Raw genomic sequence first — 5,290 nt, 5'->3', positions numbered from 1 at the left:
CAAACCCTCAAAACCCCCATACTAGGCTTCAGTAAAGCTCTCCAGTAAAACTATGAAGATTTTATATGACTCATATGTGAAGCCATCATTCCTACAGAAACCTGGTGCCATGTAACAATTCCATACCCTGAAATTTCTAATCAAAACTCCAAGTAAAGTGTCAAACTTTTAACAGCTGGACCACTGCTTTGCTTGGAAGCTGAAAGGGGGAGGGAAACCTAATTGCATTAAAGTGAAGGCTCCCAAATGCAGACAGCACTACTCTTTCAGTGGGTTGGCTGAGGCTGTTCGTCAACATAAACTGAAAACCATTCAACAGTCATCATTACACTGCCTACCACCAGGAATCAGGCAGGTATAGCCGACCACTCTCACATTCTATGGACTGTGAGCAGCCCAGATGCTGCTACAGGGGTGCCCAGAACACTTCGAGGAGACATTTGGCTGTTCGGAGGTCAGGGACCTGTCAGTCTAACTGGATTCCCCCATGGTGGGGCCAGGAGCCACACCAGACAATTGGTGCCCAGACAGCACCACCTCCAGGAATTTCCAGGCTGCTGAAGACCCTGCACCACAGCATTCTTCCCCTCTGGCCAACCTTGTTGAGGTGACAAAGCAAAAGGCTGCACAGTGTGGGTTCAGGATATTGAGATGCAGCCCCTGGTTTTGCAGAAAAGTATCAACTGCATGTGATGCTCAGAGAAAAAGCTACAGCGGCTTGGAGTTCGTGTCAATGTCCTGCCTGCAACATCTGTACCGAAAGAGCAGAGTGTGTGGTGGGCTTACACAGTGGGGGGCACAGTCACATTTCATGTGACACACACAGTAATCACGGAAGAACACGTGAACCATGTAAACGTGTGCATTAGGAATACACTCATATTACTTCAATTGATTCAGTTCAGTTCAGTCAGTCATGTTTGATTCTTTGCAACCCCATGGACTGCAGCACGCCAGGCTTCCCTGTCCATCACCAACTCCCAGAGCTTAGTTAAACTCATATCCATTGATTTGGTGATGCCATCCAGCCATCTCATCCTCTGTCATCCCCTTCTCCTCCTGCCTTCAATTTTTCCCAGCATCAGGGTCTTTTCCTATGAGTCAGTTCTTCACATCAGGTGGCCAAAGTATTGCAGCTTCAGCTTCAGCATCAGTCCTTCCAATGAATATTCAGGACTGATTTCCTTTAGGATGGACTGGTTTGATCTCCTTGCTGTTCAAGGGGCTCTCAAGAGTCTTCTCCAACACCACAGTTCAAAAGCATCAATTCTTTGGCACTCAGCTTTCTTTATGGTCCAACTCTCACATCCATACATGACTACTGGAAAAATCATAGCTTTGACGATTAGACTTTATCAAAATTAAAATCTTTGCTCATCAAATCACTGCTCTGACTGCAGATGTATATAATTCTCAAAAACATATTTGGCAAAGGACTGACACCTAGAATGCTGCTGCTGCTGCTAAGTCACTTCAGTCGGGTCCTACTCTGTGCGACCCCATAGACAGCAGCCCACCAGGCTCCCCCATCTCTGGGATTCTCCAGGCAAGAGTACTGGAGTGGGGTGCCATTGCCTTCTCCAATGCATGAAAGTGAAGTCGTTCAGTTGTGTCTGACTCTTAGTGACCCCATGGACTGCAGCCTACCAGGCTCCTCCATCTGTGGGATTTTCCAGGCAAGAGTACTGGAGTGGGGTGCCATTGCCTTCTCCGGACACCTAGAATAAATAACATCAAAACTTCAGTACAAACCACTCAATAAAACAACGGTGAAAACACCTGAACAAACAGCAAGCCAAGCGCTGGGAAATAAGCCATGAGAAAACTCTCAGCAGACCAGCCACAGGGAGTCGAGTGTAAATACCACACAACGGGAAGAATGGCAGAATTTACACAGCTGACGGCGCCGGTGGGGAGAGGGTGCTGTGCACTCGGAACAGTGAAGACGAGCTGGGGGGTGCCCAGCAGCTCCAAAAAACTAAGCAGGTGCCACCCCTACAGCCCGGACCCCCAGGGGCAATGGAAACAGATGTTTTCAGGAAGAGAAGGGCCAAAGCAGACGCTCAGCAGCCAGACGTCCCGCTGCAGAGGAGCCCGCAGGCAGGAGGGGTAGAGAACAGGGAGGGTTCACAGAGGTCCCTCCTGTCCCCACCGCACAGGTGAGTCTCGACAGGTGAGCCTGGCATGTGTACTGTCCTGTGAGGCTACAGGCAGGCCAGCCTTTGGTGGAGACATGTCGGACCCACGACTGCATCAGGGAAATGGCAGGGGACCTGGAGGGACTCTGGGAACTTTGTCTCTGCAGGGGCCGTCCCACACTGTTCGGAGTAGCACGTGTCAAAGCTCCATGAGTGCTCACACATTCACTGTGTGTAAACTCTGCTCCAGAAGGAGAAACGCTGTGAGTAGGCATCGACCTAGGATGAACGGAGGATAAAAGGCTGGAGAAGTGGGTGGAGAAGTGAAGACAGGTGTCTGGTGAGAGAGATCTAACTGGCAGTTCTTAGTGGGTCGGACAGGTGTTCGCTGTAAAATGCATTCTGTTTGCAATACATCTGGTGTTTTCTCCCCTTTTAATTCTTCCCCACGTCTTCCCAACACTTCTCTGGAAAGCACATGTGCCTTGTCACCTGAGAGCTGAAACAGGCATGAAGAGAAAGGCCCAGCATTCATCTGGTGTTGTTTCTAAGGGGCCCTGTGTCAACAGAGGCATTCGGCTGTGGACTCATAGCTGAACCCAGGTCCCCGGCTGTATCGTCAACGCCAGTGATGTCCCCTGCCTGCCGCGGTTGGGCGTGATGAAGCCACAGCGCTTCATCCAACACATGACCAGCTCAGGGGTCGGCCACTGTGGTGCAGTCGGAGAGGAGATACACCCCCATGGACCTAAGGCGGGAGTGGGGGAGGAGGGAGGGAAAGGAAGGATATTCAGAATTAAGATAGAGAAGCGGAAACAGGACTGAAAAAAGTAAACATTCAAACTTTTAAAAGGCTACTTGTCAACCTGTAAAGAAACATCGTTTGGCCTGCATGTCTGTGGCACAGATCTGACTTGCTTGGGGCTCCGCTGGCCACAGAAATGGGGATGGTCTCCAGACTGAGTCTGCATTTGACGTGGGCGGCTGCACCGTCGGCTCGAAACCCCAGAGAAGTGAGCTCTGACAGCCGATCTGCCTGGGACCCGATGAGTCCGAGGGTCGTGTCTCATCCCCTCCCTTGTCCTGGAATCTGTGTGGAGCTTCAGGTCTCTTCCGTTGTGGCTGAGAGACATTTTAAATGTTTTTTAAGTTTTACGACTCATTTTCCACCAGGTTGTCCTGTGCCTTCTGTTTTGCCCCAAGAGAGAATTACTTTGTTTGTGTGTGTCTGATTTTGCCAAATCCTGACTATGTTCTAGCTGGACCAGCCTAAGTGGAGGCTGGAGGACCCAGAAGTCAGGGGCTGGGGGCCTGTCTGGAAAAGGAACCCTTCCTCACTGAACTGAAGCTGGAAAGACCTTGCTGCCAGGAAGTGTGCCCGAAGGTGAACTCATCACAGAGAAGGTGTCTGCTCCAGAACACAGAGCCAGGCTGCGAGCCTGGGAACAGGAGGGTAAGCCCTGGGGAGGGGGCTCTGCCAGGCTCAGGGGGTCTGCAGGTGCTGTTCATCCCAGCGCTGGAGGCCTGGGCACTCAATGGGCCACCCCCCCCCCCGAGGAGGGCCTCCCCAGTTCACCCAACCCTCACCCTCTGCATTCTGATCCCTGCTATTAGGGTGGGCAGCCCCAGGCCCCAGAGCCACACCCCACCTGCACGCGTCCTTCCCAGGTGCCCAAGCTTCCCCACCTCAGGGTCAGGCCCCTCCTCTGCCCAGCACCATAGTCTCTGCTGGGAGGGCCACTGTGCAGATGCTCAGGGCCACTCCTGACCTGTTCCTCAGTGAGGAGTGACCGATGGAACCACTGCCGCTCCAGCTCTCTCTACACCACGTGGTCATGGGCAATCAGTCCCCCCACCGTCTCAGACACCTTTGGAGATACTGGGTGGCTCCTGACTGGACCAAACAGAACATGCCACTAAGTTCAAAACCAGAGCGATGAGACCTAGCATCACCCAGCCCAGCCTTCCCTCCCAGGGAGCGTCTTGGAATTATCCCTGCAAGGCTGGGCCCCCTGCCCTCTGATCACCACTGACCACCCTTTCTCGTGTCTTCTGCGGCCCCCAAACACGAGGACATTTCCTCCCCTCCCTCGGCATTTCTCCCTGTGCCCTGGGGAGCCCCTCTCCATGGCCACCCTTCTCTGGGTGGGCTTACGGTCTGCCTCCCTCCCCACCACCCTCAACAAAACAGGCTGAGCGGGTGGAAGTCTGGGGGTTGAAGTGACAGCAAATGACTCTGCTGCTGTTGTCCTTTGTGATGTCTCTTCTATCGAGTCAGGGATTACTCAGCTGTTAGAATTTAGGCCTCGTCCTTATAAAGCATTACTCACCAGAATCAGGGTGCTGTCAGGAAGCCTAACCCTTGAGGCACAGCCCACCTGTGACTGCAGACCACCCCGCAGCACTCCGAGTAGCAGAGACAAACAGCTCTGCGGTCCAGACACAGATGCCAACCTTAAATGTGGAAGGAAAGGAACTGATGCTTTTAAGTGCCAAACAATCATAAACTAAACCAATTAACGGTGATTATTATTAAATATTCATAATTTGATACTTTAATATGAATCTAGAAGTTGCAGCTCTAGTAATTTAGACATGTTGGATACGATAAGCACATCAAGAAGTCTCGGAGAAAGAATTAGACATGCACACCCTCTGCCCATCCAACCACCCTCTTCCCTCTACCTGCCACCCACCCATCTGCCCACCTACCCACCCACCCAGTCAGCCACCCATCTGCCCACCCACCCTTCCATCCCCTTACCTGGATTCCTACCCACCTGAAAGTGCCAGGTGCACAAGAATGATGACTCAAATGCAATAAAATGATAATATTTGGGGAATCTGGGTGAAGGGTTTATTGGAATTACTTGTACTATTTTGCAAACAATTTCTGTAATGCTAATTATTTTAAAGTCGAACAATTTTTAGCAAGCCCTAGAAGCTCACGGCCTCAAGCAGGAGGGTCCATGCCACCCCTGGCCCCTGTCTGGATGCCACAGTCTAAACAGGGGTGGGGGGGCCGGAGCAGAAGAGTCAGTGTGGCCACCGCGGTCAACACACCAGTCATCACCAGAATTTCCACCCCAGAGAGCGGCCTGCAGCTACTTCGCCACCTGGCACCCAGGACAGCAGGTGACGGTCGGCGAGGG

General features: G+C 52.1%; 1 long non-coding RNA gene across 1 annotated transcript; it reads right to left on the bottom strand.

Annotated features, from left to right (window-relative positions):
• Positions 1-848: 848 nt before the first annotated feature.
• LOC129656381 (uncharacterized) lies at positions 849-5,016 on the bottom strand. Its single transcript, XR_008716343.1, has 2 exons — positions 4,469-5,016; positions 849-1,718 (listed from the first exon to the last, which is right to left on the bottom strand). It is a non-coding gene; the product is annotated as an uncharacterized LOC129656381 (long non-coding RNA).
• Positions 5,017-5,290: the final 274 nt, after the last annotated feature.

This window comes from Bubalus kerabau, chromosome 6 (assembly GCF_029407905.1).
Source record: "Bubalus kerabau isolate K-KA32 ecotype Philippines breed swamp buffalo chromosome 6, PCC_UOA_SB_1v2, whole genome shotgun sequence".
In the NCBI taxonomy this organism is placed as follows: domain Eukaryota; kingdom Metazoa; phylum Chordata; class Mammalia; order Artiodactyla; family Bovidae; genus Bubalus; species Bubalus kerabau.
Note: the sequence above shows the minus strand (reverse complement) of the source record. Positions and strands in the feature narration are given on the sequence as shown.